At 52.9% G+C, this 14,283-nt stretch overlaps 1 pseudogene; it reads right to left on the reverse strand.

The window, feature by feature from the left end:
- Nucleotides 1–350: 350 nt before the first annotated feature.
- The window catches only part of LOC101135125 (guanylate cyclase D-like), a 36,245-nt pseudogene continuing 22,312 nt past the window's right edge, over nt 351–14,283 (reverse strand).

The raw sequence follows: 14,283 nt of genomic DNA on the forward strand, positions 1-14,283 counted from the left end.
TCCCCCTGGGCCTTGGGCCCTGCAGCCAGCAGCGGGCACAGGGCTCCTCAGGGTCGGCTCTCATGGTAATGAGCTCTCTGCATCAAAACCATTTGCCGAGGACAAAGCACCATGTGAAAGGAGGGGAGGGTTTCTATTTTTATTGTTTTGGTGTTGAGAGGCAAGTTCAGCTCTAGGATTCTTATGGGAATGCATCAATTACTATCACTCTGGGCACTTAGTAACGAGCACCAGGTTGGCCACCGGAGAGCTCAGCAAGGAAGTCTTTGAAGGAAGTGGAGCAGGGAGGGGGAAGGGGTATCCACAGGAGGCTCCACGCTGGTGCAGGCACCTGCCCCAAACCGTTCTACTCAGGGCCTGGCCAAGGTCTTCCCAGAGCTCTGGGTCCCTGCCGTGTCCTGACGGGCTTTCGCAAAGGCTGCCCTGATTTCTTGGTTTATGAAGTCTTACCAAGGATCTCTGGAGAAAAAGGAGAAACAAGAATCACAAAGCGACCACTGAAAGCCACAGTCGTAGCTTTTACAGCCCCACCCTGCTGACGGGGAGCTCCTTTCACTTCCTTCGTGCTCCTGGGCCGCGAGCAGCCCGGCCATGTGCACACGCCACCTGCCCTGCCTTGAACTTTGGGGATCTGAGGCTGCGAAAGGTGAAGTGTCTTTTCCAAGGCCATGCCGTGGCTGATTCATCTGCAGGTGTGGCTTCAAGTACAGTGGCCTCCTAGGAGATGGGGAACTACCCCAGCTTCCACCCCTACTCAGGACATGACCTTAGGAGGCTAGGAGGCCATGGTGAGGGCTTCTGTGACTCCCAGGTAATATACAGATCCAGGGTAGGGACCATGGACTCCTACACACTTTCCTTTTCTCACTTGCTGCCCACAGGTGCCAGGAACAGGGTGGAGCTTGGTCACTGCCGTTACCCAGAGAAGAAAGCCAGGCTCTGAGGGACAGCCAGGGTCTCACAGCAACCTGGCTGGCAGGGGAGGTTTTTGCGCCTGTTTTGCGGGGGCAGAGGAGAGAGGGGGCCACTGTGTGGAGTGTCTCTGTGATGTCCGAAGAAAAGTGCTTCTGTGGGCACTGCTGTTTGATTTTGTGGCTACCCCAAGACATGGTTGTGGGGGGCATGGGGGGGCCCTTTGTTCCCTCCCCCGATCTCCACCAGCCTCCTCAAAATCCCCAGATAGAAAGATAAATCACTTCTGCAGATATGGGCAACACATAAAGTGGGGATAAAAACATTTTTAGGAAACTTGGCTTCAAAAAAATAAAAATCAAATTATAACATACAGTGCAAGCAAAAATTTGGTAACTGCTTTGTAAATGCGGCTCCAAGACAAGTTCTTATCCAGCCTGTCCTGAGTCCCTCCTGCAGAGATTGTGTGTGTGTGTGTGTGTGTGTGTCTGTCTGTGATCTCATCTCCAGACAAGTAGAGGGGCACGCGGTGTTCCACACCCATGACGAGTGTGTGCACCTGGTGAGCTTATGTGCAGGACTGGGGTGCAGAGACCCTCCCCTGCCTGCCTGGAGGTCTGGGAGGCTCCCATGTCAGGTGGTGCCCACTGCGACTAACCTCTGCTCTCCTCTCTCCCTCTAAGCCAAGAAGATGAAAACATTTCTGGCACTTTCTAAAGTTTCTGTCCAGAAAAGCCATCAGCTGAGGGGGCGCAGGATGACAAATGGCTGCCGGATCTGCAGGTTCCGGGTTCTGAGACAGGATGGGCGGGGTGAGGGCTGGGATCTGGGCTTTTCAGTAGTGCCTGAAGGGACAGACCAGGGAGGGGACTTGGTGGAAGGCGGCTGGTGCATAGGAGACTCAAGAGGTCACATTCCCTGGGTGCTGAGCACCGATGGACGGATGTGCCGATGTCTTGGCGGTCCGGGATCTCCTGAGTCTTACATGGGCAGGGCAAGCTCCGTCAACTGGCAAACAAGAAATGTCAGTAGTTACAAGTGCTGTGGGGGCCACCACGCTGGGAAATGAGCTGCAGGGTGACAGCAGGGCCCATCTAGAGTGTGTGACCTGTGCCACCTCCTGACTGAAGCAGCATTTGACTGAGACCAGGATGACAGAAAGGGCATTCCAGGTACAGGAACAGCAAGAGCAAGCGGCCGGAGGTAGGAAGAACATGGTGTGCTTTAGGGATAGCGAGGAGGCCCGTGAGCAGGTGGTGAGCAGCAGAAGGTGGCAGGAGAGGCCATGCCAAGGGGCAGGCACTGGCTGGACAGCGCAGGGCCTTGGAGGCTGCACGAAAGGCTGCTTAGTCTCAGGGCAATGGGTCAGTCCAGAAGGGTTAGAAGCAGCAAACTGTCTCATCCATCATGTCTGTCACTTTTGTTATCGTTGTTGTTTTGAGACAGAGTCTTGCTCTGTCATCCAGGCTGCAGTGCAGTGGCACGATCTCCGCTCACTGCAACCTCCGCCTCCTGGGTTCAAGCGATTCTCCTGCCTCAGCCTCCCAAGTAGCTGAAATTACAGACGCCTGCCGCACACCTGGCTAATTTTTGTGTTTTTAGTAAAGATGGGATTTCTCCGTGTTGGCCACGCTGGTCTCCAACTCCTGACCTCAAGTGACCTGCCCGCCCTGGCCTCCCAAAGTGCTGGGATTACAGGCGTGAGCCACCACACCTGGCCCATGTTTGTATTTTTAAAAGATAATTCTGGCTGCCGGGTAGAGATGGATGGAAGGGAACTGGCTAGGAGCCCTGCGGCGGGCCACCTGAGAGGCGTGGTGGCTTGGGCCAGGGTGGGGGCATGGAGGTGGAGAAGCCAGCCGGGGGAGGGGTGTGTGATGGAGTGGGGGCTGCTAGGCACACACACATCCTGTGTGCAGGATCTGAGCCTGAGGCCTGGGAGGGGGCAAGGACTCCCACCTGCCTCCCCAGAGGCTCTGGAGGCTCCAGACTTGCTAATGGATAGGGGTAGGTGTGGAGACGCCAGGAGCTCGGGATGGTGTTGGGCTGTCTGACTGGGGATGTTGGAGGACCAGGTTTCAAGGGTTGCTGGAGCTTTGCAATCCATGGTGCTGTGAAGCCCCAGAAGGAACCACTGAGTGAGCAGCCAGAGCTACGGGAGCCTGGTGCCCAGTGGGGTGGGAGCCCGAGATGTGTACTGGGTGTCGTTAGTGTCTGGGTAGACAGGGAGGCCCCAAGAAGGGGAGGATGAGCTGGTGCCAGAGGAGGAGGCCAGGGAAGAAAGAGTTTTTAGGAAAAGGAGGGCAGCAGGGCAAACGCTGCTGAGCAGTCAGGTTGAGAACTGAAACTGCCCCCAGATCTGGTGACATGGACGGAGGTCACCGGAGACCTTCCGAAGAGCCCTCTGGCCTGAGGGGGTGGAAGTCAGACTGCGGGGGCCAAGAAGGGAGTGGGAGGTGAGGAAGTGAAGTCAGCAGCAGCCGCCAGCTCCTGAGAAGTTGAGCTCTGAGTGGAGATGAGCAGTGGGGTGGGCGCTGGTAGGGAGGCAAGGCCAGAGGAGGGCTCACTCCTCAGGACACAGGGAGGAGAACAGGAGGAGAGGCCCTCCACGTAAGGGAAGGGAGAAGAGGGCCACGGGGGAGCTGAGGACTGAGTCCAGCCACAGAGCCCAACAGGCCCAGACAGGAGCAAGATCTGCCACACAACAGTCAGGGCCAGGCCTGAGACCTGGGTTCACATCACACTGCCTGTCCCACAGGCCATCCATCACTCTGCAAAGGAGAAGGGCCCCAGCCGTGTGAAGGCCTTTCTACCAGCGCAAGCTGGCTCTGCCTCTAAGAGGCTGGCGTGTCCCTGTGAAAAGGGTGTCCCTGTGTGTCTGCACCCCGGGAGGCTCGCCATCCTATGCTGGCGTCTGCCCACGCACTCACTCTCTTTCCCTCTCCCCCTTGCTGGGAGCCCCTCTCGACACTGATGTGTGTGGCAAGGGGGAACTCAGATGAATGGCAGCAACTCCTGCCCTGAGGCACTGCTGTGCCCCAGGCTCCCTGGGGTCCCAAGGCCTTGGCCCCCCAACAGCAGGAGGGGAAAGGCTGCTGTGACCTGCCCTGTTCACATCAGTCCCGCCTGGTTGGAGGATGCTCAGCCTGGGCTGCTCCAACTGTGGTCCCTTCCCAGGAAGCCCATATTGCTTGTCTTTGAGGGATGGGAAGAGGTGGCCTTGGGTGGGGGGGGCCATGTTGGAAGAACTGAGCAGAGCCCGTTGGAAGTTTTGATGAAGGGTGCATTCTGGGCAGGGAGACAGCAAGCCTGAGCTCTGGCCCAGGCACTGATATGGTGGCAATGTAGCACGCCAGGTGGGGCCCTGCCCTTCCCCAGGCTCAGCCTCCCCACCAGTGCAATCAGCCAGTTAGCCTCTATGGTCTCTGGGACCTTCTTGGCAATTGGCGACACCTGTGCCCCTTGCCCTCCGACCCTCTACAGACTGCCTGCCCACTGATGGGGTGGAAGGGGGTGGGGAAGAGCACTTTGAAGTAAAATGTTATTAACTTTTCTCCCTTCCCCAACCCCATCCATATTGCCCTCAGTGAGGGACATGGGTTCTAGGGGACAGAGGACAGAGGGAAGAGACAAACCACCAAGCAGGCACAAGCTCTCTGAGAATCTGCTTCACATGGCTCCCAAAATGTGGATGCTCTTTTTATCTAAAAATTCCTCATCTGCAGAAATAGTCTGAATAGCAATAAATGCATGATAATGTTTACCAAATCATGACCTGTAGTCAGCTCAAAATGGAAAGATTCTGCATTCTCTGAAATAGAGATAGGCTTTGCAAATCCTGGAGTGTCCACATGTTGCAATCCTGGAGTGTCCACATGTTGCAATCCAGATGCAGTCACTGCGGGTATGTTTATGGTTTTTGTTTTTTGTTTTTTGAGTCAAGAGTTTTGTTCTTGTTGCCCAGGCTGGAGTGCAATGGCGCAGTCTCCTCTCACTGCAGCCTTGGCCTCCTGGGTTCAAGCGATTCTCCTGCCTCAGCCTCCTGAGTAGCTGGGACTATAGGCACCCGCCACCATGCCCAGCTACTTTTTGTATTTTTAGTAGAGACGGGGTTTCACCATGTTGGCCAGGTTGGTCTCGAACTCCTGACCTCAGGTGATCCACCTGCCTCGACCTCCCAAAGTGCTGGGATTACAGGCGTGAGCCACCATGCCTGGCCTACTGTGGGTATGTTTATAAAGTACTCTGAACAATACAGGAAGGTGCCCAGGACAGTGAGCTGAGGGCACAGGTCAGGATGAGAAGAGATCTGGGCCACATGACCTCACGCACGCCAAGCACATGAGAAACAGGTGTGTGGGAGCCCTGCTGAAGTGCTAACAGCAGCTGCCTCCCAGGAGTAGAAAGATGGGGATTATTGAATATTCGAAGAATTCTGTATTTTCCAAGTTTTCCACACTAGGCGGGAAATACTTTTATAATCAGAAAAATAACAAATACCAAATGCAAAACAAAAGCGTCCAAGCTTTTTGGGAAATCTCTCTTACTCACCCAGGTCTGATGTCCACAGGTGTGGGGAGGGGCCTGGGGAAGCCTGCCTTCTCCCCAGCCAGTAGGTCTCTTCGATGCCCTTCCCCTGGAAGAGAGAGGGAAGGGGATGGGAAGGTCCCTCCCCATGCAAACCTCCTCAAGCTGAAGAGCAAGGACAAAATGTGTGATTCAACAGCTCCATGGAGAGCAGCCTAGAGCCTGGAGATTGAAATCCTGGCTCTGCTGCCTCCTAGCTGTGTGACTTTGGCCAACTTACTTTACTTCTCTGTGCCTCCATTGCCTCAGTACCTCACAAAGTTGTAAAGATTAAATAAGTTAATATTTCTCTGTTAAAGAAATAACCCAGCTGGGTGCGTGGTGGCTCACACCTATAGTCCTAGCCTTTTGGGAAGCTGAGGCAGGTGGATCACTTGAGGTCAGGAGTTCAAGACCAGCCTGGCCAACATGAAGAAACTCCATCTCTACTAAAAATACAAAAATTAGCTAGGCACGGTGGCACATGCCTGTAATCACAGCTATTCAGGAAGCCGAGGCATGAGAATCACTTGAACCTGGGAGGTGGAGGTTGCAGTGAACCAAGATCGCGCCACTGCTCTCCAGCCTGGGAAAGAAAGAAAGAAGAGAGAGAGAGAGAGAGAAAAGAATCGTGAGCCCTGTGATCAGCAGATCTAGAGTGCTAAGATCTCACCATCTGTGATTCTCTCCAACCTTCACAGTGGAAGGACCTGGTATGGTGGCCTCCCCTGGGGTGGGAGTGCAGCTCCTGAAGGTCAGGAGCGAGGGGGCTTGAGAACAGGAGGGTCGGGGCTGGCTGGGCTGGAGGTTCCATGTCCCATCCTGGGCCAGGGCTCTATGGGATGAATATTGTCCTTGGAGACCTTGGGCCAGCCTGAAGAGCCTAAGGTTGGCATGCTGCCCTCCCCAGACCTCTCTGCCCTCCGCACACCTCTCTGCCCTCCACACACCTCTCTGCCCTCCACACACCTCTCTGCCCTCCCCACATCTCTCTGCCCTCCCCACACCTCTCTGCCCTCCGCACACCTCTCTGCCCTCCCCACACCCCTCTGCCCTCCCCCACCTCTCTGCCCTCCGCACACCTCTCTGCCCTCCACACACCTCTCTGCCCTCCCCACACCTCTCTGCCCTCCACACACCTCTCTGCCCTCCACACACCTCTCTGCCCTCCCCACACCTCTCTGCCCTCCCCACGCCTCTCTGCCCTCCCCACGCCTCTCTGCCCTCCCCACGCCTCTCTGCCCTCCCCACGCCTCTCTGCCCTCTCCACACCTCTCTGCCCTCCCCACAACTCTCTGTGTCCCTTTCTGGCATAAGTCATCCATTCCTCAGGACGCCCAGTGTTCACCCCCCTAAATAAGACACATCTGCCCTGACTTATTCCAGCTCACTCTCCCCAACCCCAGCCATCCAGAGCAAAGGATTCCACCTTTGCTGGCCTTCACGGGCTGTGTGATCATGAACAAGTTGCTGCCCGTCTCTGTGCTGCACCCTCCTGCACCGACGTTCCACAGTGTAATGAAGTGAGTCCCATATGGCACCGAATTTCTGGGACCCAGTGCATCAGGCCTTTAAGCTAGATTGCTCCGGTCTCCCTGCCAGACCTGGCTTCAGCTTAGGAATTTGAGGAAGAGGAGGTGGGGTAGGAAGAAAAGTCACTGAAAGGATTGCTGTACCATTGCCTTTATAGAATGATAATGTTGAGAGAGAATGCACAGGTTACAGACCTTTCTCTGCCTTTGAGGTAATCATGAGCATTAACAACCCAACATTACACTGTAGCAGCAGAGTACTGGCCTTGGGACTGGTGGGTACACAGAGAAGGCATGGCAGTCACTGTTTGTGGGGAAGGAGGAGGAGGATGAGTGTTCCTGGGTCAGGGTAGGCTGCAGTGAGAGGTGATGTCTGATCTGGGGTTCTGAGGGATGGGCAGGAGCCCAACAGTGCTATGGAGAAGGCACAAGCTTTGGAGCCATGAGATCTGAATTACGAGCTATGTGACTTTGACAAGCCATTCTGCCTCTTTAATTGAATTTTTTCAACTGTAAAATGGGGACAACAATGCTCCTTTCATTATTACTATGAGTGATAAATATTTTGATGTGTGTTGTACACTGGCGTGCTACACAGATAGGTCATCAGGAGAAGTGACTTCTCTGTCCTGGCCTTTCCTCTCACAAGGAGCCAGATGGCTCCCAGGAAGCAATGTTTCTTTAGAATTTGGAGAGCATAGAGGGCATGTAAAGGTGACCAGCTACATCCCCAACTTGGGCAGCCACATCAGTCAGATAAGAATCTTTCCTGCTTCCCACAGAAACTGGATCCTTGGAGACTTTTCCCACAAAGACCACAAAATTCTCTCACCTTCAGCTCAGGCTGACCTCTGATATCAATTTGGTAGCTTTCATCAAGGCTGAGCAGTATCTGGACAGTGCTTCGGCTGACATGAATTCTGTATGCTGAGAAGAAAGGCAGTCATCAGATCATCACCTGGTGACAGCATACCTAGTATTTGGTAAAATCATTAAGAGGCTGCGACGACTGCAGTTCCAATCAATCATACACATAGTGATGATTTATGCAATACCCTTCTTCTGGGCCTCTTGCCCCTCTAAATTGTCGGTCACTAAAAGAGACCCAGAGGCAAAGCAAATTACATAGGTTGAGTGCTAAGGGGAACTCATGATGGAGTCAGAACCCCTAGGAACATAATTTCTACTTGTAAGGAAGTCTGTGAAGGCTGAGTCTGAGAAGATACACAGTTTTTAGTTTTCTTTTAAGAGCAGGACTTCCCAGTAGAGCCATAGCGTCCAGTTATGCAGGATGTATGTACCCTGAACATTAAGGAGCAGCTACCTACACAGCCAGAGCAGAGGACCTGGGGCTTCAACATCTTAGCTGCTCTAGCCAAGCCATCATGGTAGCGCCTGCTGCCAGTAACGGCCAAAAACGTTGGGGATGTCTTCATGGTGGTGTCGGGACTGCCCCAGCATAAAAGGAGGTGGCACGTGACCAATTAAAAAAAAACACTTTAAAGGGTCTCCTCTTTGTACAATGGGGAAACTAAGGCCTACAGGAAGAACATTTTGCTCAAGGACACTAAGCAAGCCAGTTGCAGAGCCAGGGCTAGGACCCAGATTTCCTGCCTCTTGAGTCATTGTTTTCTCTGCTAATGCCCTCATGAGATCACCATAAATATTGTGTGGAAAGTTAAAAGAGCCAATGACATATATCATCTCCTTCTATTAGGTTGGTGCAAAAGTAATTGCAGCTTTAGCCATTAGCTGTTTTTTTTCTTTTTTTCTTTTTTTTTTTTTTTTTGTGATCTCGGTTCACTGCTCCGCCTCCCTGGTTTGGTGGTTCACGCCTGTAATCCCAGCACTTTGGGAGGCCAAGGCAGGTGGATCACAAGGTCAGGAGATCATCATGGCTAACATGATGAAACCCTGTCTCTACTGAAAATACAAAATATTAGCCGGGTGTGGTGGCATGCGCCTGTAATCCCAGTTACTCGGGAGGCTGAGGCAGGAGAATGGCGTGGTCATTAGTTTTAACGCCAAAATGGCTATTACTTTTGCACCAACATAGTAGTTGCTTTCCTGAAAACTAGGGTACGCCACCACCAGGTGGTGATTTGGTTACCAAGAACTATATTAAACAGCCAGGCCGCACAGGTTATTGAAAGAGTCTCTCCCCTGGGCAGGATAGAAGTGTGAGATACTCATGCAGCCCTGTGGAATCCATCTGGGAAGCTGTGTTGACAGTGTCCCCAAAGAGGCAATACCAAGGCATCATGAGACCCACGAGCCCTGCTGCACAGGGCCCTGAAACTCGAATGTACCCAGTGAGCTCCAGCAGGTCTTGGACCAGAGAGAGAGCCCAGTGACAGCCTCACCCTTCTCTACCCTCCGTGCCATTCCCCACTGCACGTCCTGGGCTCCAGTTGCGGGGTGAGGATAAAGCTAACTGGAGTCTCCAATGACATCCAGAGAGGAGCTGATGCTTATGCCAGGCTCTGTGCTGGAGGTGAGGGGCCGTAGATAGATCAGAGCCCCTCCCTGCTCTTGGGCAGCTCCCAGCCCGGTGGGGAGAGATGTGTAACCTGCAATCAAGGCTGTGATAAAAGAAGCACCAGGACTGTGCCAGCACCAAAAAGGGCCTCTAACCCAGCCCAGGGGACTTACTGGAGAAGAGGATACATGTGCTCTGTCTTGAAGGATGAGAGAATGAGTGGGCAGGGAACAGCAGGTGCAGAGGCACAGAGGCAGAGAACCCGTGTGTGTGAAACTGCACACAGCTGAGTGTGGATGGAGGGCCATGCAGGGAGTGGTGGGAGATGGGGTTGGAGAGGCTATGGCAGTGGCGGGGCGGTAGTGGCAGTGCCAATGGACTTTATCCTGCAGGTGAGGGGAACCATGGTGGAAGGAGTAGGGACATGGGAAGGGTATATTCATGACTCTGAGGGCTCTCCCAGACCCATCCCAGCAACCATTTGGTTGTTTGCATGACCACAGAAGGTTTCTGTCCTGCCTCTTCCATCAGACTATCAGCATCACATATTCTCTTTTTTTTTTTTTTGGAGACAGAATCTTACTCTGTTGCCCAGGTTGGAGTGCAGTGGCTCCATCTTGGCCCACTGCAACCTCCGCCTCCAGGGTTCAAGCGATTCTTGTGCCTCAGCCTCCTGAGTAGCTGAGATTACAGGCATGCGCCACCACGCCCAACTAATTTTTGTATTTTTAGTAGAGACAGGGTTTCTCCATGTTGGCCAGGCTGGTCTCAAACTCCTGACCTCCTGTGATCCCCCTGCCTGGGCCTCCCAAAATGCTCAGACTACAGGTGTGAGCCACCGTGCCCGGCCAGACTCTCTTATTTATAACATAATTAGGACCTCAAAATAATGTAAGGAAAAAGAAACATAAAATGTTTTTACTATAGAGTTTTAGAATCTCAGACATCAAGAAGCATGCCACTGGAGGTGTCCCAGCCAGCGCCCCAGGGAAGATTGGGAGATGGATGTGGCCCCCTCACCCTGGAGGCCCCTAGCCCATACCTGAATGCAGGCCAGCCCTGATGCAAATGGGCACGTTGGGTGCATGCCTCTTCCGGAAGTCACCCACAGAGCCAAGGATATCCAGAGCCATGTTATTGATCTCGGCCGCATGCTGACTCCCATTGCACTGAGGCAGCCCCCACACCACCATGTAGGCGTCCCCGATGGTCTCCACCTAGAAACCACAGCCTTCACACTCCAGCGTGAGAACATATCCTCGCTAGCCCACCACACATTCTGCTACACATGGCTGCTTCTCGGGAGTCCCAACCCACCCAGTGGGTCTCTGGCCTGCAGTGCCATCTTTGCCAGGCTTCCAGTGCCAAGCACTTTAGCAACGATTGGATCTGTACATTTCAGATCACCTTTGTCTGTATTCCAGGTGACAGTGGCTTTTTTTTTTTTGTCTCTGGCCTCAGTCCACGAGCTCCTTGGTGGCAGACCTGGGTACCCCATCTGCTCAAGGCCATACTGGCAGATCAGGGATTAATTTGGAGAGGACTGTATATATTTAGAGGACGCCTCCAATTTTCCAAACCCTGCTGGCCTTCCAAAGGTGTACTGGAAAGAATGTAGGTTTTGGAATGAGACAGATGTAGGTTCAAGCCCTGGCCCTGCCATTTACCTGGACGACTTCACCTGGGCGAGCCTCAGTTTCCTCTTATGTGGAACGAATGTTAGAGGTGAAGTATTTACAGAAGCAGGCATACCAGTGCTGAATACACAGAGGCTGCTGTCGTCCTCCTCCTCATCATCACGGTTTTGGAATCTCCTAACTGGAAGGGGCTTTGTTGGTCACCCACCCAATTTCCCCCACCCCAGTTGCTGTCCTCGCCCGCTCACATCCCTCGATAGGAAAAGTCTCTCCTTCTTCAGTAGCCACCTCTCTCTTTAGGCAACCCGGATTTTCTTTCTTTCCTTTCTTTCTTTTTCTTTCTTTCTTTCTTTCTTTCTTTCTTTCTTTCTTTCTTTCTTTCTTTCTTTCTCTTTCTTTCTTTCTTCTTTTTCTTTCTTTCTTTCTTTCTTTCTTTCTTTCTTTCTTTCTTTCTTTCTTTCTTTCTTTCATTCTTTCATTCTTTCTTTCTTTCTTTTTTACCAAGGTTGCCCAGGCTGGAGTGCAGTGGCATGATCTCAGCTCACTGCAACCTCCACCTCCTGGGTTCAAGTGACTCTCATGGCTCAGCCTCCCAAGTAGCTGGGACTACAGGCGTGAGCCACCACATCTGGCTAATTTTTGTATTTTTTGTATAGATGGGGTTTCACCATGTTGACCAGGCTGGTCTTGAACTCCTGACCTCAGGTGATCTGCCTGGCTCAGCCTTCCAAAGTCCTGGGATTACAGGTGTGAGCCACTGCCCCCAGCTGCAACTCTGATTTTCAAAACTTGAGTTGAGTTAAAACCTGCCTTTCACTGGCTGGTTCCAGCTCCACCCCCTGAACTGGACCCATATACCTTCCCTAAGCACCTTCCTCTGTTCCTAAGTCCCTGTTCTAGGTGCTTGGAACACAGACGTGAATGAAGCATAGCCTTCTCCCCTGCCACAGGCCAAGCCTGCCAGGGTGAAGACAGTGACTCTACCCTCTGAGTCTTTCCTGGCTCCTGCACTGTTCCTCCTACAGCAAGTACATGTTGGCTTCACTGGGCCTGGGCTGCAGTGCCTCCCTTGCCAGGCACTTCTGCACTTAGCGCCTGGTACAGAAGAATAGTGATGCTCCACAGCCCTTAGGGGGCGCTGTAATTCAAAAAATTTCTCACGCAACATGCAAGTGTGGGCTGTGCCCCACTACCAACACCCCCATGACCCTGCGATCTCTCCCTCATCCCGACTGTCCTCCACCTCACCACCAAAAAGTGATCTGCCCTGATCACATCACATTCTGCTCTGATATGCACTTCAATCTGCTCCCTATGGCCATGGCTTAAAATTCAGGCCCCCTGGCCTAGCTATCAAGGGCCTCCTTCATCTGCAGGATTTCCTGACGTTTTCTAACAGTTGCTTCTGATTCCCCATGCTTCAGCCAGACAGAAACCCTTTCTACCATTTCAAGAGACACCTACTGCTTGCTCACGTCTGCCAGGTCCCTCTGCCTGAAAAGCTATCCCCAGTCTCTAACTGCTGAAATCCCACCCCTCCATCGGTCCCGCTCACACGTGATCTAGGGCACAGAATCTTCCCAGTCCCCAGCTGTGAGAAAAATGTTTCCCTCCTCTGGGCTGTGGCCTGCTCTCTCGCCCCGCGGCCTGCCTGCTGCTGTCCACCCAGCATTCATTGGCTGGTGGTAAGAGTGGCGGGGGTGGTGGCAGGGCTGCCCCAAGCTGTGCACCTTTCCAAGAAAGAGATTTTCCACTCCACTCCCCAGGAGAGAAAATTTTGAGAGACTCCTGGCTTTCCCTTCTCTCTCTTCTTCCTCACTGCAGGAGGTGGAATGCCTTACTTGATTGGCAAGACTGGAAAAAGGACTCAGTGCCTCTTAAATACTTGTATAGTGCTTACTATGTGCCAAACACAGTCCCAAACCCTTTACAATTATGAACTCATTAGATCGTCACAAGAATTCGGGGATGTGGGTACTATTACTAAGGCCATTTTATAGGTGAAAACTGGGTCAGAGGCATTAAGTCACTTGCCAAGGTCACTTGTAGCCAGTGCGTGGGTTTGAACTTGGTCAGTCCAGCTCCAGAGTCTGTGCACTATGCTGCCTCTTGATGGACATGGCTTGGGCCCTTTCTCTCTCTCTTTTGAGGAGGTTCTGCTCCCACCCTGCCTGCTGGGTGTGCAGCTGTGATTCAGGGACGGTGCACCAGCTCTGGGGACCCAGCCCTGCCTCAGATGTGTGCCCCCACAGTCCAGACTAGGGGGGAGGAGTAGAAAGCCTCATAGTGGCCACACAACCAGACCACATTCTCTGATCTGCTAAAGCTGATCTCTAAGCTGCTGACCTGCCTGATGCCTGAGCTGGAAGGGAACGTGCAGGGTGATTAACATTCACTCCTTAACCCTAGAGACAGAAAGATGACCAGGCACAGGCATGCTCTCCAGGGACTCGTAAAGGTGATGTACTCAAAGCTGCCTATCATAGTGGGCTCTCAGCTGTAAGTGAGGCAGTGGTTCCCTTCACAGATGGGAGAAACAGCCAGGGGAGAGGTGCAAGCAAAGGGCCCATACTATCAAACGCAGATGTGAATTCTAACCCCACCACTGACTTGCTGTGTGACCCTGGGTGAGTCATTTACCCTCCCTGTGCCTGCATCCTCATCTGTACAGTAGGGATAGTAATCCATACCCCTGACAGGCACTGAAAGGGTTAGATGAGATCACTTGTGAAATTTCCCCAGCCAACTTAGCCCTCTGTAGGTGATTAACTAATGCTGCCCTTTCCCTCTGTGCTTTCAGCATCTGGCATGTGGCGGGTGCTCAAGGTTAAGGTGGTGCCTAAATGACCAATGGTGCTTTCTCTCACATTCCTTAATCTGCAGAGCAATCCTAAACCAGAGACACTTTCATCCCTGTTTTGTAAGTGGAATACTGAGGCTCAGAGAGGTGACATGCCCAGGGTGGCTTGGCAGTAGGGCCAGGGCAAGACTTACGCCTGGCTGAGCCACAGGTGGGGCTGAGGCCTTGCCTCTGTGACAGCCCCCAGCGGCTCCGCTCTAGAGTCATGTCCATGAAAGTGCACACTCAGCGAGCGTGGGAGGGAATCGCAGACCCCTGCAAAACCAGGAAATGATTGTCTGGCTGCCGCCCAACCCA

Source organism: Gorilla gorilla, chromosome 9 (assembly GCF_029281585.2).
Source record: "Gorilla gorilla gorilla isolate KB3781 chromosome 9, NHGRI_mGorGor1-v2.1_pri, whole genome shotgun sequence".
NCBI classification, from domain to species: Eukaryota; Metazoa; Chordata; class Mammalia; order Primates; family Hominidae; genus Gorilla; species Gorilla gorilla.